At 37.1% G+C, this 22,956-nt stretch overlaps 1 pseudogene across 1 annotated transcript; it reads right to left on the bottom strand.

The window, feature by feature from the left end:
• Positions 1–2,207: 2,207 nt before the first annotated feature.
• Positions 2,208–13,263, bottom strand: LOC308649485 (elongation factor 1-alpha 1-like; annotated as a pseudogene). Its single transcript has 2 exons — positions 13,214–13,263; positions 2,208–3,110 (listed from the first exon to the last, which is right to left on the bottom strand). The product of its transcript is annotated as an elongation factor 1-alpha 1-like (transcript).
• Between the last annotated feature and the right edge of the window lie 9,693 nt (positions 13,264–22,956).

The raw sequence follows: 22,956 nt of genomic DNA, 5'->3' as shown, positions 1-22,956 counted from the left end.
TTCGATCCTCAGCACCACATACCAACAAAGATGTTGTGTCCGCCGAGAACTAAAAAAATAAATATTAAAAATTCTCTCTCTCTCCTCTCTCACTCTCTCTTTAAAAAAAAAAAAAAAGAAAGCCTGCACTACAGAACATTCTTGGCAAAATATTTCACAAAGAAGAAATGAAAAATGATAAAAATCTGCAAAGGGAAGAACTACAATAAAGGAAAAACTAATTAAAAGAGAAACTAAGTCAAACTAAATACCAAAAATAAACAAAAATGACCGGTAATACAATTTTTCATGTCTCATTAATAACCTTAAATGTTAATGGCCTAAACTTACCAATCAAAAGACATAGGCTGATAGATTGTATTAAAATAAAAGACCTAAGAATATTTTTATTTATTTTTGACAATTTCAAACTTGTTCTTTTTGGGGGCTGGGGATGTGGCTCAAGCAGTAACACGCTCGCCTGGCATACGTGAGGCACTGGGTTCGATCCTCAGCACCACATAAAAATAAAATAAAGATGTTGTGTCCACTGAAAACTAAAAAATAAATGTTAAAAAATTCTCTCTCTCTCTCTCTCTCTCTCTCTCTCTCTCCCTCTCTCTTAAAAAAAACTTGTTCTTTTTAGATATACATGACAATAAAGTGTATTTTGACATATTATACATACATGGAATATAATTTATTCTAGTTAGGATCCCATTCTTTTGGTTGTATACCATGTGGAGTTTCACTGTATATATGTATATATATATATATATATATATATATATATATATATATATATGAACATAGAAGGGTTATGTCCAATTCATTCTACTGTCTTTTCTATTCTGATTCCCTCTCCCTTTCCATTATCCCCCTTTGTCTAATCCAATGAACTTCTATCCCTTCCCCCACTTATTGTGGGTTAGCATTCACATGTCAGAGAGAACATTTGGCCTTTGGCTTTTTGGGACTGGCTTATTTCACTTAGCCTAACAGTCTCCAGTTCTACTCATTTACTGGCAAATACCATAATTTCATTCTTCTTCATGGCTGAGTAATATTTCATTGTGTATTTATTTCATATTATCTTTATCCATTCATCTGTTGAAGGGAATCTTGGTTGGTTCCATAGCTTTGCTATTGTGAATTGAGCTACTATAAACATTGATATGACTGCGTCATTAAAGTATGCTGATTTTAAGTCCTCTGGGTATATAGCAGTCTTAATTGTAAGAGAAGTTTCAGATTAACAGCAAAATTTGGGATAGAGGATCCCCATGTACCACTGCCTGCCCCCATACACAACTTCCTTCTTATCCACAAACCTGTTTCAACTGATGGAGCTACATGGACACAACATTATACCAGTCCATGGGTTACATTAGGGTTCACTCCTGGTGCTTTGTGGATTTAGACAAATATATGATTGTAACCATCATTATTATGTGGTACAGAGTAGTTTCACAGCACTAAAAAAAATGTACTCCATGTATCCATCTTACCTTCATCCTTAATTCCTGGCAGCTACCAATCTTTTTATTGTCTTCATAGTTTTGCATTTTCCAGAAATTTCTATATTTGAACTCCTACAGTATGTAGCCTCTTCAGAATGTTTTCTTTCCCACTTAATAGTGTGCATTTAAATTGGCCTCATGTATTTTCATTGCTTGATATCTCATTTCTTTAAATGTTGAATAATATTCCATTGCCTGGATATAAGAGTTTATCAGTTCCAGAGAACATCTTAGTTGCTTCCAAGTTTAGCCCATTTTAAATAAAGCTGTCACAAACTCTCATGTGCAGATTTTTGTATGGACATAAGTTTCCACCACTTTTGAGTAAATAACAAGTGGCACAATGCTGGATAGTATGGTAAGAGTAGGTTTAGCTTTTTTTTTTTCTCTAAACTTTAGTTTTAATGGCTCTCAAAATTCTGTGACAGATTTTCAGTCAAGTTGTTTCCATTAAAAAAGTACTGATTAAAAAAAACTGAAAACTGCCACATACACACACACACCAAAAATGCCCCAGTGGTCCATAAAACATTCTCCTTTCCTCTGAAGTTTTCATGATGCATTGTTATCATAACCAGTCTTTTACTATTAAACCTGAATGGCCAATTGGGACAACAAGTTTTGAGATTGTTCTTTCATAATGGATTAAGTCTGGGGTGGCAGGCATTGGGGGTAATATTTCTTTAGCTTTCTGAGCTTTCTGGACTGTCATAACCTGCCTGGAATCAAATCAACAATGTCAGTTTCACATGAATTCAAGAATTTAGAACCATCTTCCAGCTTCTGACCAGAATGATGATCAATTTTTTCTTTCAGCTCTGCAACTTGCAAGCATTGTGAGCTGTGTGACAATCCAGGACAAGGGCCTTGGTGGCTTGGCAGGTTCAGGATAATCACTGAGCAATGAAACTAGCTGCTTCCATCTGTGAGTCATTTTTGATGTCACCAGCAACATTGCCATGATCAGCATATTTGATAGACACGTTCTTGACATTAAAGCCCACATTGACCCCAGGAAGAGCTTCACACAAAGCCTCATGGTGCCTTTCAACTGACTTGACTTCAGTTGTGACATGGAGTGGAGCAAAGGTTCCACTAGGCCCACAGGCACATTAGTAATATCATTAATTTTGTAGACATCCTGGAAGGACATATGCAAAGGCTTGTCAGTTGGATAGATTGATGGTAGGATGAATCCAAAGCTTCAAGCACCATGATTCCCCTGGCACTGCCCACTTTATGGGTGACTTTCCATCCCTTGAACCAAGGCATATTAGCCTTGGCTCCAGCATACTGTCACCATTCCAACCAGAAATTGGCACAAACTGCACTGTGTCAGAATTGTAGCCAGTTTTCTAAACGTGGATGCTGACTTCCTTAACCATTTCTTCATATTTCTTTTGACTCTAAAGTCACTCAGTGGAATTCATTTTATTAACACCAACAATAAGTTTTTTCACACTCAGTGTGTAAGTCAGAAAGGCATGTTCAGGGATCTGCCCATTCTTGGGGATACCAGCTTCAAATTTACCAACACCAGCAGTGACCATCAGGGCAGCGAAATTGGCCTGAGATGTGTCTGTAATCAGGTTTCTGGTGAAATCTCCATGGCTGTGGGCATGAGTTCTAGTCACCTAATACTTACTGGTCTCAAATTCCCACAGGGATATGTCAACGGTGATACCATGCTCATGTTCAGCTTTCAGTTTATGCAAGACTTAGGCATACTGAGGTGCCCTTTACCACCTTAGCAGACTCCTGTTCAATTTTGTCAATGGTTTTTTTTTGTTGTTGTTGTTGTTGTTGATCCCACCACATTTGTAGATCAGATGGCCAGTAGTGGTGGACTTGCCTGATTAGACATGCCCAATGACATACTTTTATAAAATTCTATATAATTTTTGTACACTTGAGTAGCTGATAAAATTACTAAAAGAAATAAGATGTTAACACTATTTTAATTTTATTTTGTTCTTTTCTTTTATAGAAATTATTTCTATAAAGTGCTTTGTGAATTACAACAGTAATAAATGCATGGCTGTTTATAAAAAAAAAAAGACAACAATGTCAATACAATTTTTTTCCTTTTCCATTTTGGCTTTGATTTAGTGATGGTTTCCAAAACACTTGTGTTCTGGCTGCAACCCTGCATGTGTTTGATTTTTAAAGAAACTCCCAAACGGCCTTTTGAAGTAGTCATACCCTTTTAGCATCCCCTTCAGCAACAAATACAAATTCCTGTTGCTCCCCATCTGTGTCAGCATTTAGTGCTGTTGTGGAGGCATTGATTTTTCATTATCTTGACAGGAAAATCATATGTATTTGGCCTGCCCCAGTGGTCTTGGGTTACTCCTGTTGTCTGGGTGTAGTTATTAATAATGCCCCCTGTTTCACTGTTCAAAGTATCTCAATTTGACTAATCTAGTCTATGTTTTTGTAATCACCTGTATATCACACTGGTGGGAACCATGGCCAGAGAAGTTAAACGACTTTTCCAAGGTAACCAGTTTCTAAATTGTCCAGTACTGCAACTAGAAGAAAATTGTGTCTGACCCTAAAGCTGCGAAGATGGTGTCCATCTGTAACATCTTCAGAATTTCTTCAGGACATTCTTTACCTTCCTTTACTCTTTGAGAGATATGATTTATTGCTTATCTTGCAGACTTTACAGGCTAAGTCATAACTGCAGTTAAACGTTCTCCATAAAATATAATTCCATTTTCAAAATGAAACATAGGTCTCCCTGATGCAACTACTCATGAATGCTAACAGCTCTTTAAATGGCTGCATTTGGTTACTTTGTAGATTGATCACCACAGAGTGCTTTGCTGGGTCATATCAAAGGCTCATATTGAAAGGCTTTATTGTCTTTGCTTAATATTCTGTCCTTTCTGTAAGGCTCTATCAGATCAAAGTGTTGACCTTGTTGAATAATAATTTTACTGATGAGTTCCTGGTAAAATGGTGTCATTGTCAGAGAACAAAGTATCCTTTGTATTAAAACTTTAATGATGGGGTCATGTATAGATCATTGAAATTCATCCTCAGGAAAGCTGTGCACAGGTGTATGAACACAGGGTGATTAGTAGAGGGTTGGGTGGGATAAAGTTGAGTTGGGGGCTGCACAGTTACCCTTGGGAGAAGAATTTAAGAAAAGGCAGCCTAGGAGATATGTGGGAAGTGTGTGCCTGAAGAAAGAGTTCTCCCTCCTTTTTAAAAAGGAAGGTGGTAAGCTATAAACATTTTGGTAGCAAGAAACTATGCTAGATAAAACTCATTAACTTTAATGTGACTTAACACATTTCTTCTAGGCAGAAATGTCTGCATTAGTTGACAGCTTAGGCAAGGGTAGATATTCCTTGAGGGGTCTGCCTAGAAAGTCTCAAGTCAGAGGTGACATTTATCAGGGCATCTCTCAGGACAGTGTTATAAATTTATGGGCTTAAAGAAATATTTGTGAGTTTTGTTTTGTAAAAGTCATTCTCTTCCTGGGCTTTGTTCCTGTATCAGGAACCCAATATCAGAAATATTGTGTGTGTGTGTGTGTGTGTGTGTGTGTGTGTGTGTGTGTGTGTATTCTTCTTCCCCAGCTTAAAATAACATAAACTTTCTCACTTTTGTGTTTTTTTAATGTGGTGAGAAAAGGATTATGTATGTGTAGATGTGTGTGTGTGTGAAATGAGGGAAAAGGAGAGAGAAATATTGCAAAATTCGGTGAAAAAACTATCCTGAAATCTCACAGAAGCACTTCCACAAAGTCAGCTTAGCTGTGAACCTGTCCAATTTTTGCAAAATCTATGGGAAGGATTCTTCGCCATTTTTCTCAGCATCTTCTTTTTTCATCTTGGCTTATTAGAGATTACCAGAATGTATTTCAAAGTACATTACCAAAACCCTTCTTTTCTTTTTCTATTCACATGCTCTTGTGTGTTGCCTCTTAATAGCCCATAATCAGGTGAATTGTTTATGCTGCAGTTAAGTGAAGGTGGCTTCCTGCTGGAGGCCTCCCGCTGGGTTGCCATGGCAATGCCATGATCACTGATTCAGCATTAGAATTTTTGGCCACACTATTCAAATGAGCATAGAGGGAAGGCAAGTTGAGATTTTAGATAACAGGAGATCCAAAGTAACCTCTGTTATACTTGTCCCTTGCATATGCAATAGACGTATTCCATGGAGTTTAGTGTGTGTGTGTGTGTGTGTGTGTGTATAAACTTTACACAGTAAAATTCAGTTACAGGTATATTAAAATAGTCTGATAGGTATACTCATTTGGTTTGAAAATAAAAAAATATTAATTTTTTTCTTTTTTCTTTTGCTCCTATTGTTTTTATGATAACAGGACCTATTGCCTGGTTATATTAGTTTTAGGAAAATTAAACTTCCTAATGTACGAAAAACACTCAGCTGGTATTTGATGTCATAGTAGGCAGATTTCTGAAGATGTCTGCCCAAGTTTCCTAATCTCTCATTCTACCACGCGGCCTGCGCAGTGGTTTCATTAATGAGGTTCTGGCATTCAGTTAGTTAGAAGAGATCAAAATAAAACACACAGACAGTACCTTATTTTAATGCTAGGTCCGAGACGGCTCGGTCTCCCTGTTTCTTTGCCTCCAGCCGCTCAGCAGGGCAGCGAGGATTACTCTGGGCTAGCAGGAGAGAGAGAGAGCGAACACGCCGGGGATCAGCCTTTTATTTGGGGGGACAAGAGATTCAGGGGAGAATTCCATCCAATGAAGGTTGAGGGGGGGCTGTACTCCAAGGTCAGGGTCAGTGATTGGGTCTCCAGGGTCAGTGTTTACGCACACCCCCACACGGATGGGCTCTCTCATCAGGAAAGGGTCGGGATAACTCCGACACAGCCAGAGTGCCTCAGGCCCTTAACGGGAGTCACCCAATCACGTGTCAGAATGGCTCCCCACATATTCCCCCTTTTTATTCTTAACAATGAGGCGGCGGTTCACTCTCTGGAGTCCCCGGATTCTTGATTGGAAGACTCGCCATCCTATAGTTACAATACAAAAGAGAATTAACAGCAAAGAGAATAATCCAATAAGGTACCAAGCGGAGTGCTTAAGAATATTTCCAGGGTTGAATCCATTTAACTCCTTCAATATTTGGTTAGCCAAAGAAGAAGGATCTGAAAAATCAGCTCTATTATTTTGAATGTCTTGGATATGGTGATGAAGTTCCAGAATATCCAAGCTATTATTACTATTTTGCCAAATGCCTAATAAATGGTTTTTAACCTTCTCCCAATCCCAGAGAGAAGCATTGTACTTGGCAGCTGTAACACATACATACTTATAATTAGCATGGCATTTAAGCCTTTCCTTAAATTTTAAGGCTGAAAGTTCATTACCAATGTTAATAACAGTTGCCTCTAAGGCGTTTAACTTAGTCTCAATCCTTTCATCAATATTTACTTGATTACGCAGAGCCTTGGAAGTATTTTGAGTTAAATTATTAAGAAATTTTGCATGCTGAATATTCTGAGACAATGTCAGAGATGCAGAGACGGTTGAGGCAATAAATGAGACCAGTGCTAAGACACCAACAATTATGACTCCAATAGCACGTTTAGGTCTTGTTAGCTGGGCATGAATTTGCTGTAAAACTTGTAAACCAGTATCAGCATACCATGGCTCTGAAATATTAGCAGGTAATAAAACAAAAGAGGGCTGATGAAGTATCAGTACTCCTTTTCCTCCATTATACCTAGAAATACAATTGGTTAGGTTGCACTTATTACAAGTAACAAAATATCTATCATCTATCCATCTAACTTTTACATTTCCAATAATTAAAACATAAGGAGATTGGATATAGGCTCTTAGGCCATAGCAAGATCCCTCTTTACAGTTCTTGCCGACAAATTTTGGTAAAGGTTTGTCTGAAAAATGTAAATACTCTGAGGCAGCAATTAAACGCCAAATATCTCTTTGAATGCCTCCTTCACTATAAGTCAAAATATTACTAACAAATCCTGCAGGTGTCATAGCAGAATTTCTTCGTAATTGTCTCTTATCAATTTTTGGAGACCAGTCTAAAATATACCCACTAGCTTTAGACACCTTATGTTGTACAGGAAAGGTATTTACACAATCCACCCATTTAGGAAAGGTGCCAATTTCAATTATAGAACTATTTGGACAGTGGGGTACTGGTGGAGGTTTTGCAGAAATGACTGGCTTGTTATGGGAAAGTCCCATCTTAATTATTGATCTAGTATTAGGTTTTAAGTCTCCATAAATAGAATTATTTGTCAGTCTAGGTTTACCAATCGCTGTCTTTTCTTCAAATGATACTTTCAGACAGCCAGCATGTTTATCATGTGACCAACATAAAGGTAATTGGGCACTGTAGCCAGAATAATTAAATCTAGTCACATGATTGGGAGTAATATGAGTATCTGTAAATCCTCCCATCATGAATGAGTCATTAGTAAATGCTGGAATAGATTCTCCAGTCCACACAGCTGGGTGTACCAGGGGTGGATCTGGGAAATATGTCCAATAAGTGTCTATTTGATTCCCTTTTACCTGACAGCCCAGTAGGGCAATTACTGTCGCTACCATCAAGACTGGTGTTCTGTTCTTTCCTAGGCGTCGAAGTATTTGGGAAGCCTGGGTTGTCAATTTCTTCTATCTTTCCACGAAATCAGCTTCTCGGCTGGTTCAATTTGGTCTTTCTTCATCCTTTTCTGATATCTCCTCCTTCTGGGTTGTGGCTCCTCCGTGTCTATCCTCAGTCGCTTGAGTCTGGGTTCTATCTCCTCCATGTCTGATAGCACGTTCAGGCACCCAGATAGGACGAAAAGCACCTTCTGGAAAAATACAAGCATGCCCTCGGCCCCATGATATTACCGGATCTGGGCCCTTCCACTGACCAGTCTGTAAATCTTTCCACAGAACTCTGCCTAATGGGCCTGTCACCGAGGGAGACATTTGCCTCTCAGCAGCAGTGTGACCTTCTGTGTCACAGTTTAAAAAATTTAAAACAAATAAGGCATGATTAAGGCTATTTTGGGGAGTCATTATCTTATTCCCCCTTTTTAATTTTTGTAATTGAAGTTTAATAGATAAATGAGCTCGTTCTACAATGGCTTGACCTTGGGGGTTATAAGGAATTCCTGTTTTATGATTAATTTGAAACTCTTGGCAAAATTGTTGAAAAGCAGAGCTTACATAAGCTGGAGCATTATCTGTTTTAATCTGCATAGGACACCCTAAAACGGAAAAAGCTGCTAAGCAATGAGAAATTACATGTTGAGTATTTTCCTTAGTACGTGCTGTGGCAAAAATAAATCTAGAATAAGTGTCCACTATGACATGCACATAACATTGCTTACCAAATTGAGGAATATGAGTTACATCCATTTGCCATATTTGATTTGGTTTTAAACCACGGGGATTTACCCCTGATGGCAGAGATGGAGTGTAAATAACACACTTAGGGCATTGGCTTACAATCTGACGAGCCTGTTCTCTGGTAATATTAAATTTTTTACGTAAGCTAGAAGCATTTTGATGATGCAAGGAATGGGAAGCTAGGGCACAGTCATATGAAGACATCTGTTGACAAAAAGCTACTAATTTATCAATATTATCATTACCTGCAACCAAAGGTCCAGGGAGGCTAGAATGTGCTCGGATATGTCCAATAAAACATGGGTACTTCCTCATTAGCACTGTCTTTTGTAAATTATGAAATAATTCAAATAACTCCTGTGATGAAGTAAACCCAATAACTGAGGTTTCAATATTTTTGGTAACTCCGACTGCATATAAGCTGTCAGAATAGATATTAATAGGCTCATTTGAAAAATAATTTAAGGCAAAAATCAGAGCTTGGAGCTCTGCCCTTTGAGCTGAAGTATAAGAAGTTTGTATTACCTCTGTGTGAACACGGCTGAAGAAACCTGCCTTACCAGAGCTGGAACCATCTGTGAACACCGATAAAGCTCCCTCTATTGGATGGGAACGTACAATCTTTGGAAAAATAAGTGATGTTAATGATGCAAATTGTACAATCTTATCACGAGGATAATGGCTATCTATCTGGCCAGGGAAATCTGCAAAAGCTATCTGCCATGAAGTAGAAGTTTGAAAAAGCCAATTAGTCTGTTGAACAGAAAATGGAACAATTATGATATCAGGCTCAGATCCAATCAATTGTAAAATCCTAGTTTTACCCTTAATCACTAATTGAGCTGTAGAATCATGAAAAAGAATTAATGTTTTTTGAGGGGAATGAGATAAGTAGATCCATTCAATAACTCCTAATCTTTGTCATATGGCTCCTGTTGGGGTATGCTCAGTTGGAAATATTAATAAATACAGTATTTCTTTAGGATCTATTCTAGTAAGCTGTGCATTTTTAATTGCAATTTCCACTTTCTTTAAGGCTGTTTTGGCCTCCAAAGTTAGTTGACGTGGAGAGGTTGGAGAAGGATTTCCTTGTAATATCTGAAATAAAGGACTTAACTCAGAAGTAGTTAACTTTAAGGATGGTCTTAGCCAGTTAATATCTCCTAATAGTTTTTGAAAATCATTAAGGGTACGTAACTCCTTGACTCTTATCTGAAGATTTTGAGGACGGATTGTACTCCCTTGAATTATCTGACCTAGATATTGAAAAGGAGATACCTTTTGAATTTTTTGAGGAGCTATACTTAAACCCATAGTTGTAAGTGAGGTCTCTAACTGAGTAAAAATTTCTGAAAGTACTTCTGAATTAGCATGGGCCAATAATATATCATCCATAAAATGAATAATGTATGCATCAGGGAAGCTATTTCTAATGGGATCTATTGCCTGATCAACATATTTTTGACACAGTGTAGGGCTATTACGCATTCCCTGAGGAAGGACTTTCCAGCAGTATCTTTTAACAGGTTCCTTAAAATTAACTGCTGGGACAGTGAAAGCAAATTTTTCACAATCTTCAGGATGTAACCTTATAGAGAAAAAACAGTCTTTTAAATCTATTACCATCAAGCTATAATCTAAAGGAATGGCTGTGGGGGAGGGAAGTCCTGGCTGTAATGATCCCATAGGCTAAATTATCTCTCTTAAAAGCCTTGAAAATCATTAGGGGTTTGTACGGAAACTGTGGTTCCGCTCCGGTAAAATTAAAGATGGCGGCCCCCATGGTCGGCATGGAAACTGTTTGTTTTGCTCCGGTAAATCTAAAGATGGCGGCCCCCATGGCCGGGGCGATGACGTCACACTGTGCGACCGTTCTTGGAATTCCCGGGCTCCCGCCAGGAGGAAATGCCGGCGGCAGCGAGAAAGCGGGCTGATCCGCGCCGTTTGAATCCTCCGCATGGGGCTGCGAGTCTAAGTTCACATTTCTAACCTTGGTCCCTAGTGCTTTTGTTCTCAAGGGAAAGGTAATTAACTTAGCCTCAGGCTGATTTTCCATTTGAATAGACTTAACAGCTCCTTGAATGGCTTTTATAAGGTCTTCAGGGGGTCGGGAACTCTGGCCTGTATTTTTAAAAAGACCAACTTTTTTCCTTCTTAATTTCTCCCAAGTAAGTAAATTTGGAGACTCTTGGTCACAAAACCAAGGATAATATTCACTTACAATCTTTAAGAATTGCAATAATTGAGTCTTCTTTATCTGTTTTCCTTTCTGATTAATTATACTGTCTAAAATAGTTAGATACATTTCCTTATCCGAAGAAGTAGAATTTCCCATTTTAAGTAAATTAACGTCTCTTTCCTTCAATATTTCCCGGTACTTTTGTGACTCAAATGTCACTTTTTTCTTTCTCTTATCTTATTTCTTATTTTCCTTATCCTCTTTATTACTTTTGTGACCCAAATGTCACCTCTTTCTTTTCTTTATTCTTTATTCCTTACTTTCCTTTATTTTCTCTTTATTTCTTTTCCTTATCTTCCTTTTTCTTTATTTCTTTCCCTTAATCTTTTTAGCACGCGCTCCCACTCAATCTAACTAATTCAGAATGCCCCACGTTGGGCGCCAATTCTACCACGCGGCCTGCGCAGTGGTTTCATTAATGAGGTTCTGGCATTCAGTTAGTTAGAAGAGATCAAAATAAAACACACAGACAGTACCTTATTTTAATGCTAGGTCCGAGACGGCTCGGTCTCCCTGTTTCCCTGCCTCCAGCCGCTCAGCAGGGCAGCGAGGATTACTCTGGGCTAGCAGGAGAGAGAGAGAGCGAACACGCCGGGGATCAGCCTTTTATTTGGGGGGACAAGAGATTCAGGGGAGAATTCCATCCAATGAAGGTTGAGGGGGGGCTGTACTCCAAGGTCAGGGTCAGTGATTGGGTCTCCAGGGTCAGTGGTTACGCACACCCCCACACGGATGGGCTCTCTCATCAGGAAAGGGTCGGGATAACTCCGACACAGCCAGAGTGCCTCAGGCCCTTAACGGGAGTCACCCAATCACGTGTCAGAATGGCTCCCCACATCTCATTATTAAACCAAACACTAATCTGGATACTATCCTGAAAGGAGCTTTCTAAAAGTGGTTAAGGTTACATATCAGCTGACCCTAAAACAGAGAATTACCTTTAATTATCTAGATTGGTCCACTTTCATCGTAGGAGTCTGTGAAAGCCACAGAAGTATCACTCAGAGAGAGACGGCCGAAGGAGAAGTCAGAGACATCTGAATCATGAATAAAATGTGATCCAATGTTGCCGTGAGCCAAAGAATGGGGGCAGCCTCCAGAAGCTAAGAACAACCCCTGGCCAACAGCTAGCCATGAAACAGGTACCCGCGTCCAACAATTGCGTGGAGCTGTATTCTGCCAACAACCTAAGCGAATATCTACAGATTCATCTCCGGAGCTTCAGAAGCAAATGAAGTCTTGACAACACTTTGATTTGAACTTGGTAGGTCCCAGAGAACTACCTAAGTCTAGAGGCATTCCGACTTACAGGCCTATGAGATGATAAAATTGTGTTGTTTTACGCAGCTCAGTAAGTGGTACTTTGTTATGACAGAAATACCAAATTAATATGAATACGAAGTCATGACCAAGGCCTATCTTTTCTTTTTCTTCCTTTCTCTATTCCTGATGTACTGCTTCATCTTTGCTCTCCTTTCCCCTATCAGTATCCTTAGGTTCCTTTTGTGTGTGTTACAAACACATATGAAATCAGAGGGAGTGAGAGAAAGAGAAGCCCTATTCTCTTTTCAGAGACATATTCTGCTTCTGCTTTTCTCAGAGTGCTCATTTCTCCTATACAGAAACCATAAGAGGCTGAGGTGGGAGTATTTTAATGTATTTGAGAAAGAAAAAGAGGGACACTATGAACTGGAGAGATGGTGGTAGGAAATGAGGCTGGATATGTATCCTGTGGCTAGCCTTGAGACTGTCTTTCAAGTCATGGTCAGGTTTCAAGTCATGGTCAGGTAAGTTGATTTCATTCCAAGCATATGAGGAAGTTATTAAAGAGATTTAAGGTAGAAGAAGTGACATGATCCAATTTATATTGTAAATGCATCCTTCTACTTACTAAGTGGAGAATTCGATAGGGGCCAAGACAGGAAGCTTGTAAAGCTAGTGAGAAGGTTAGGAGAGTGATCTAGGAGAGGAAATCTAGCTACTTGCTCTAGGGTAATGGAGGCAGAGATGCGAAGTATTGCCATATTTGGGGCACAATTTTAAGGTGGAGCCTACAGACCAGAGGGTGGTTCACCACTCCAAATAAGCTAGTCTGATTTGCTAACCAGGCTTCCGTGCTCATCTCTTGCTGCTCACTGGATTCATAAAATGTCATCTGTCGCATATATGCTGTTTCTCCAAAGTGAAAATAACACACTTCTTGCCCTCTGACACTGACCTGTGGGGCTTGGACCCATTACTCAAGCCTTGATGATTCTCTGTTTCTATATAGAATCCTCCCCAATATGTTCTTTGGTCTCTTGAGCCAGCAGGCCTGGGTGAACTCACCTTGGTGATGGAGGTACTAGAGAATAAGAGTCTGCTCCTGGAGAGTTGGCTGAGCTGGTGTGGGCACAAGTACGTGGAGGATTTGTGTGGGCTGCTTAGTGTTATGTTCTAGGCATGGTTAACGATTCTCACCATTGTGGGAATCTTACAACTTGTAAAAAGGAAACTGGTTTATCCTGGATTACACAACAGAAGATTAACCTGCCTCTTTTCGGAAGGCATTTGCTCTTCTGCTTATGGTACTCTTCGTTTCACTTGTACTTGCTTTTCTTTATGCTTTATTCTGGCAAAAAAAAAGTCCTTTAAATCTGTAAAATACTTCCAGCTATTTTGAAATCAAGAAAGGATTTCAATATCAAATGAATGAACAAGCAAATTAACATGTGCCGTTTACATAAATAAAGTACTTAGAAGGTTTATTTTACTTTATTTTATTATGTTTGCACAGGGGATTGAACTCAGGACACTTTATTATGGAGTGTCACTACAGCCCTTTTTATTTTTTATTTTGAGACTGGGTCTTGCAAAGTTACTTAGGGCCTTGCTAAGTTGAAGAGGCTGGCCTTGGATGCCTTAGAAGGTTTTAGTGAAGACCAGGTTGGGGAAGGATTACTTATCTTACAGAGGAGGACTTCATAAAACATTTCATTTTTATTTTTATTTATTTATTGACAAATAAACATATTTCTTTATTAAACACATGCTTAAAAAAACTACATACTATATTTCAAGTACCACTAAAGTTCTGGAAAAACAGTAGTAAATAAGAGAGATAAGTTTTATGCTATAAGGGGCTAAACTTTTGTGTGGATGATTCATAATAAACACATTAGACTATTATATTCTGAAAACTAATTGATGCATGCTCCCAGGATAGCGAACAAGTGGAAGGGATAAGACCAGCAATAGACAGAGGGGAGTTAAGAAAGCCCTGAGAAGGTGACATTTGAGTTCACCAAATATAATTAAGGCTGGAAGATACTGAAGCACTTGCAAAGGCTCTAAAAATAAAATAAAATAAAATAAAATTTTAAAAAATGAGTTTAGGAAAGAGAAAAAGGAAACTGGTTTATCCTGAATTACACAACAGAAGATTAACCTGCCTCTTATCTGAAGGCATTTGCTACTACATCTTACTGACAGAGGATGAGGAAGAAGTTTCTGGAGGAAGACAGAAAATAGGCAGAAGCTAATGAGAAGAATGGCTTCAATAGTCTGTAGAGTGAAAAGATATTGTAAGAAATTTAGCAGGGGTATATTGTGACCTGATTTGTGAGGTTTTTTTAAAATTATTATTTCTTACATACATGACAACAGTGGAATGCATTACATTCATAATTGTCCATTCACAGCACAATTTTTGTAACTCTGTATATAACGTTTGTTTACACCAAATTATGCCATTATACATGAGCTCTCTTATTATTTTTTTTTTGCATTACAATTCTTAATACACCTTTATACCACATTTTATCATATCTCTGTTTGTATGTAAGGTATGTTGACACGAAATTCACATCTTCATACATGTATTTTGTATAATGATGACCGTCTCCTTCCACCATCCTTTCTATTCCCCTTCTCCCTTCTTTTCCCTCCCACACCTATTCCCTATCTAGAGGTAATCTTCCTCTCATGCTCTCCCTCCCTACCCCACTTTGAGTCACCCCCCCCCCCCTTATATCAGAGAAGACATTCGGCATTGGTTTTTTAGGGATTGGCTGACTTCACTTAGCATAATCTGCTCTAATGCCATTCATTTCCCTGCAAGTGCCATGATCTTATTCTTTTTTAGTGCTGAGTTATATTCCATTGTGTATAAATGCCACATTTTTTTTATCCGTTCATCCATTGAAGGACCTCTAGGTTGGCTCCACAGTTTAGCTATTGTGAATTGTACTGCTATAAACATTGATGTTACTGTGTCCATGTAGTATGCTGTTTTAAGGTCCTTTGGGTATAGTCCGAGAAGAGGAATAGCTGGGTCAAATGGTGGTTCCATTCCCAGCTTTTCATGAAACATTTTAAAGCTTACTTTTCATGTATATGAAAGGGAGTAGAGCTTTAATATTGATATTCTTCAAACACAGGGACTTAGAAAGTAAGATTGAATATTTACTAGAAATATGGAGAATACAATAGGTATTTATTAGTAAGAATTTCTATGCAGATAAAATTGTGTCATGTTGGAAGAGATCATTGAAGGTAGGTGTGATTCAGACTTAGGTGATTCTTTAAAATAACTTAATTTCCTTTGTCTGAGACCACTTATTTGTGATTCTATGTGGACAGGATAGAATAGATGGTTAAATAAAAATAATATTTTACAAATAAAAGGTACAACTAAGATTTGACTTCCCCATAAATTTATTTTTGAAAACAATATAATGTGCAATTAAAATGTTCTAACCTTTTTATTATGTAATAAATAGCATTATATCATATTTGCATCAGTTTTTAATGTGGTGTTTAAAGTAAAAAATTATGATCAAAACCAAGAAGCAAGTGAAATTTATGACAATTTATGACTCATTTTTTGTTTGTTTATTGTTTCTATATTCAGCTGGAGAACTAGTATTCTAATAGATTATAAACAGGAATTATCAGCCAAGATTCAACCATGCACTGTTGTAACTAGAATAAATTTCAGATTAAAGATGAATAATTCAGGAAATATTTCTCAGAGCTTTTTTTTTAACATTGCAACTCTAATCAGCAGGTGGAATTTAATAGCACCTGGATTAATCAGAAACTAATAAGATAAAAAATTGCTTCCTCTCTAGATACACAGCATCCCTTTATGTTCAAAACATTAGAAAAACTAGGGATAACAGGAACTTACCTTGACATTGTAAAAGCTATCTATGCTAAGACTCAGGCTAGCATCATTCTGAATGGACAAAAGTTAAAGGCATTCCCTCTAAAATCTGGAACAAGACAGGGATGTCCTCTATCACCACTTCTATTCAATATAGTTCTCGAAACACTGGCCAGAGCAATTAGACAGACGAAAGAAATTAAAGGCATAAAAATAGGAAAAGAAGAACTTAAATTATCACTATTTGCAGATGACATGATTCTATACCTAGCAGACCCAAAAGGGTCTACAAAGAAACTACTAGAACTAATAAATGAATTCAGCAAAGTGGCAGGATATAAAATCAACACGCATAAATCAAAGGCATTTCTGTATATCAGCGACAAAACTTCTGAAACAGAAATGAGGAAAAACACTACATTCACAATATCCTCAAAAAAAATAAAATACTTGGGAATCAACCTAACAAAAGAGGTAAAAGATTTATACAATGAAAACTACAGAACCCTAAAGAGAGAAGTAGAAGAAGATCTTAGAAGATGGAAAAATATACCCTGTTCATGGATAGGCAGAACTAACATTATCAAAATGGTGATATTACCAAAAGTTCTCTATAGGTTTAATGCAATGCCAATCAAAATCCCAATGGCATTTCTTGTAGAAATAGATAAAGCAATCATGAAATTCATATGGAAAAATAAAAGACCCAGAATAGCAAAAGCAATTCTAAGCAGGAAGTGTGAATCAGGCGGTATAGCGATACTAGATTTCAAACTATATTACAGAGCAATAGTGACAAAAACAGCATGGTACTGGTACCAAAACAGGCGGGTGGACCAATGGTATAGAATAGAGGACACAGAGACTAATCCACAAAGTTACAACTATCTTATATTTGATAAAGGGGCTAAAAGCATGCAATGGAGGAAGGATAGCATCTTCAACAAATGGTGTTGGGAAAACTAGAAATCCATATGCAACAAAATGAAACTGAATCCCTTTCTCTCACCATGCACAAAAGTTAACTCAATATGGATCAAGGAGCTTGATATCAAATCAGAGACTCTGTGTCTGATAGAAGAAAAAGTTGGCTCCGATCTACATATTGTGGGGTCGGGCTCCAAATTCCTTAATAGGACACCCATAGCACAAGAGTTAATAACAAGAATCAACAAATGGGACTTACTTAAACTAAAAAGTTTTTTTCTCAGCAAGAGAAACAATAAGAGAGGTAAATAGGGAGCCTACATCCTGGGAACATATTTTTACTCCTCACACTTCAGATAGAGCCCTAATATCCAGAGTATACAAAGAACTCAAAAAATTAGACAATAAGATAACAAATAACCCAATCAACAAATGGGCCAAGGACCTGAACAGACACTTCTCAGAGGAGGATATACAATCAATCAACAAGTACATGAAAAAATGCTCACCATCTCTAGCAGTCAGAGAAATGCAAATCAAAACCACCCTAAGATACCATCTCACTCTAGTAAGATTGGCAGCCATTATGAAGTCAAACAACAACAAATGCTGGAGAGGATGTGGAGAAAAGGGTACACTTGTACATTGCTGGTGGGACTGCAAATTGTTGCGGCCAATTTGGAAAGCAGTTTGGAGATTCCTGGGAAAGCTGGGAATGGAACCACCATTTGACCCTGCTATTGCCCTTCTCAGACTATTCCCTGAAGACCTTAAAAGAGCATGCTACAGGGATACTGCCACATCGATGTTCATAGCAGCACAATTCACAATAGCTAGACTGTGGAACCAACCCAGATGCCCTTCAATAGATGAATGGATAAAAAAATGTGGCATCTATACACAATGGAGTACTATGCAGCAATAAAAAATGACAAAATCATAGAATTTGCAGGGAAATGGATGGCACTAGAGCAGATTATGCTTAGTGAAGCTAGCCAATCCCTAAAAAACAAATACCAAATATCTTCTTTGATATAATGAGAGCATCTATGAACAGAGCAGGTAGGAAGAGCAGGAAGAAAAGATTAACATTAAACAGAGACATGAGATGGGAGGGAAAGGGAGAGAAAAGGGAAATTGCATGGAAATGAAGGGAGACCCTCATTGCTATACAAAATTACATATAAGAGGTTGTGAGGGGAATGGGAAAATAAACAAGGAGAGAAATGAATTACAGTAGATGAGGTAGAGAGAGAAGATGGGAGGGGAGGGGAGGGGGGATAGTAGGGGATAGGAAAGGTAGCAGAATACAACAATTACTAATAGGGCATTATGTAAAATTGTGGATGTGTAACCGACGTGATTCTGCAATCTGCATTTGGGGTAAAATTGGGAGTTCATAACCCACTTGAATCTAATGTATGAAATATGATATGTCAAGAGCTTTGTAATGTTGTGAACAACCAATAAAAAAAATAAAATAAAAAAAAAAGAAAAAAATTTTTTTTCTCATTTGCACTGACTCTTTTTAAAGGGAGAAATCATTCATCGGCTTTTATCAAGTAGCTCCAGGGTATAGCAGAGTAATAGAGAGCCTGCCATGTGAAATATCAGTTACAGTTATGGACCAGAGATGAATTCACAGAAAAACGTACTCTATTGGATTATTAGTCAGAGAGGCTTCTTGGTGTTGCTTGTCACTTAATGTACATGGATTCTCACATACACCCACACACACCACTGCTACTCTTGTTACCCAATTTTCATTTTAATCAAGGGGCTTTCCAGCCAGGAACTACTCACCTGCCTATGTTCCCTTCTTTCCGCCTGGGTTTGACTGGGTTTCAGTACTGCCAATCTATTGATTGATAGATAATTTAGTGGAAATAACTAATTTCATATTTCCATGACTTTCTGGTGGGCCATGAAGATTTAGTCCTACAATGCCTAGCATAGTGTAGATCTGGAAAAGATTGATTAATCTAGGGTGGCAAACTGAGAGGTGATGAATTATTTGGATGAATCTGCAAATGACCGAACAGCAAGCTTCCACCTATATTAGAAGCACTAGTTGTATTAGTTGGGGGTCTCCGGAGAAACAGAGCCCATAGGATATGCATAGATACATAGAAAGAACTGTATTATGAAACACTGGTTCACATCAATACAGAGGCTAGAAATGCCATAAACTACTATCATTGCAAACTAGAAGCCTGAGAAAGCTAGTCGTGTAACTCTGGTTCAAGCCTAAAGGCTCAAGAATGAGAACTGATGTCCCAGAAGAGAGACCACGGATGTCCCAACTCCAAATAAAGAGCAAACCTACTCTTCCTCCTCATGTTTGTACCATTTGGGCCCTTAATGGTTGCATGATGCCAAACCACACTGGTGAGAGTGATTTTTTTTTTTTTAACCCAGTTTACACAAATGCTTATCTCTTCTGGAAACATCCTTATGGACACACCCACAAATGTTTTTACTGGCTATCTGGGTATCTTTTAGCCTAGTCAAGTTGATAAATAAAATAAACCATTGTGCCAGTGTACCCTGATAACCATCACTGTGTGACACTTCTGGATTTTCAAAACACCTTTGTGAGTGATTGGAGTGTAGTCTGCTACTCTGAGTTAAAAAAAAAAATCATTCTACTTTATAATATTTTCTGGATATTGTGATATTTGTAGTTAGAATCAGATTTTGAAAAAATCTAAACTTGTTTCTCACTCAAAAGTCTCCGATAAAAGGGCAATATGAGTTTAATATAATAAATTCAGTTGTTTTAATAAAACAACTGTCAATAAATTAATAGTAGAAAGATAAAAAACAAGTCTCTCTTGTTATTTTTTCATGTTGATTTTATAGAAATTTTTTCTCATTTTTAGTTTTATGCTTCACACATTACACTAAAATAGCTTAAATAAGTTTTTGTTTTGCTCATGTAGCATTGTTTTATAGAACTAAAAAAGTAAAACAAAATAAGTTAGATTATTATTATTTTTAAAATATTTACTTTTTTAGGTGTAGATGGACACAACACAATGCCTTTATTTTTATGTGGTGCTGAGGATCGAACTCTGGTCCCTCCCGTGCTAGGCGAGTGCTCTACCACTGAGCCACAATCCCAGCCCCAAGTTATATTATTTTGATAAAATAAAAGAACTTAACTGTATATCTTGAGTAAGGATAATAATAAATCAACTGATCTTTTAAATAAAACTTTTTTTTCTTTTAACAGAGCTGTAAAGTTAGTCATAAAATAAATCATTATTTTAAAAGATATCATGTATAGCTTAGATTGAACTTGATTTGAATCAAATCTATATTTCTAGACTTAAGATGCTGTGAAAAATTTCTAGTTGGACATTTCAGTCAGAACTGAGCTTTTTGTCTTAATGGTATCTTTAAGTCTTGACTGAAATTTCCTGTCAGAATAGTAAGGGCATGGCTCAATTCTTCTTATTGCCTGATAATTTAGAAATTCCTAGAAGCCCTTATGGCTATACAGTTATTTCATTGCTAACTTTTCATATAAAATATTAGAATCACTGAAATGTAGAACCCAAGAAAAATATTGACAAAAATAAAAATTAAATTGTTTATTTTATCAGAAGTTTTTAAATTAAAAGTTCATTTATACTTTTTAAACACTAGATGGCACTAAAACACATCATGATAAATTCTGTTACTCATCATGAGATCATATTAATAATTTGTTGAACACTTAAGATGGTGCTTTCTTTAGTTGTGTTTTTAAAAATAAAAAATTTAAGGATGTTCTACTAGTGGCATTGATTATTGAAATAATATTACCAAAACTGTAGAAGTACACAATATTTAGTTAGGAATTATTCAAAGTGTTACTTTGTTGGCTTAAGATAGCACCGTATATTAATTGTTTTTATCACATGAGTTTGCTTCTTCAGAATTCCCTAAGAAGAAGAAATGCACTGCAAATAAAAATAATTAATAGGTCTTGAATTGTTGGATAGTCTGATAAATTATGAGAAATAAATCATAAAGCACACTGGGAAAATATTTAAGTTTTTGACAAACAATACTTCTTTTAACAAAGATAACATAAAACTAACAGTATGGCACTACAAGAGAGCATCAGTGACAAGTCTTTTGTCAATCCAAGTGATATGTACAGTTAGTCACTGCACAGGATAATTGGAAATTCCCCCAAATCTCACAATTTTAAGGCTTTCCTAAATTTGACAGCATTCCAAAAATTTTACGACCATCAATTATGATTCTTGTGGAGCTGATAGAAACTTTTATATGCTATCAATACTAACAAATTTGGATCAGCTGCACCCGAGGAAAAACTGAGTTAATTTTTTTTTTTGTCATATGGAGACACGATTGAACATACTAGTTAGTAGATGGAGTGTGTCAGCTGATAAAAGTATTCTGAGCATTACAATAGTTTCTTGTGATTTTTGTAATATTTGTCTGATGTTAAAAGATTTTGATTTGTTGTGACTTTTTTTTCTCCTTCAAAATACATTTTCATTTTTTAAAAATATTTAACTTCGGATTCTTTTACTTTGATAGGGGCTTTAAAAACTATGTAAGCTCCCATCTGTACACATATGAATCCATTCTATTCCAACTCCTTTTAGTTCCTGCTAATGTCTGGTTATTTAACTTTCTGGTCTTATCTACATTCAGTCTTTTACCTTGTATCTCTATTAAAAAGGAGTTTTTCATATTACAAACAGCTTTTTATTTTTATTTATTTATTTTTTAATTTTTTTTTTTACTACTAGGCTTCTGTTTATGTTGTGCTCTCTCTTTCTCTCTTTACTTTTAATGCCTTTTCCATTCTTTTGGAATTGCCTTTCTGATTTCTACTTAGATGGATCTACAAGACACAGTTCATACATGTTCTCCTAAGAAAAGGGCTCTGAATTCTCCTTTAAACCTCCATGTTACTTCAAGCCGGCCAAGAATAATTTCTCCCTCATTTACAAAATCATATCTTTATTTCTTTTGTGACATATTTCTATTACACATTATATATATTTATGCATCCGTTATTTCTCTTCTTGGTCTCTTAACTTGCTGATGAAGGCCTAAACCCTACCCACCTTTTGTCCCTTATAGTACCTAGCATAGTTCATTATATGTCATAGGCAACCCATAAAAATGTGTGAATTAAATTAAAGGATACATGAAAGTTGTTTTACCTGATGGCCACAGCATGGTTTTCTCTGCTTATTTATTTGAATTCTTAATGTATTGGTCTTACATTTAAAATAAGATCTGTAACAATCAAAGACTCTTGGAAAAAAAGAAAAAGGATGTTTTCTTGCATGTTTATAAAAATTGTGGTTCTCTCTCAATATGGACAGTACCCCAAGAATGAAATTCCCAGAGAGGGGTTGGCAGTTGAGTTTCTGTTTGCTGGAAGTATTCCCAGAATCTGGGGATATTCTTTCTTATATCCTAAAGGAAAATCTAGATGGTATAGGATAGCATCCTTTGTACCTATCCAGAGGTATTGATGGCTTGGATCAGAGAGTCTCTGCCAGTGATTCTCCAGGGAGTTTCCAGAAGCCTTCAGTCTCTTGTTCTGAGGCTTTAGCATCTTAGATTGTGCAGCTACTGGTTTCTCAGCTTTCCAACCTGCAGACAGCCATTGTGAACTATCCAGCATCTGGTTGCATAAGATAATCTATTATATCTCCTTTTTACAGTTTTACCTCCTATTGGTTCTGTTTTTCTAGAGAACTCTGACTACTACAGAAATTGGTACCAGGAGTGGTTCTG

Source organism: Spermophilus citellus (genome assembly GCF_964194105.1).
Source record: "Spermophilus citellus genome assembly, chromosome: 5".
Taxonomy (NCBI): domain Eukaryota; kingdom Metazoa; phylum Chordata; class Mammalia; order Rodentia; family Sciuridae; genus Spermophilus; species Spermophilus citellus.
The sequence above is the reverse complement of the archived record's forward strand: the minus strand, read 5'-3'. Positions and strand labels throughout refer to the sequence as shown.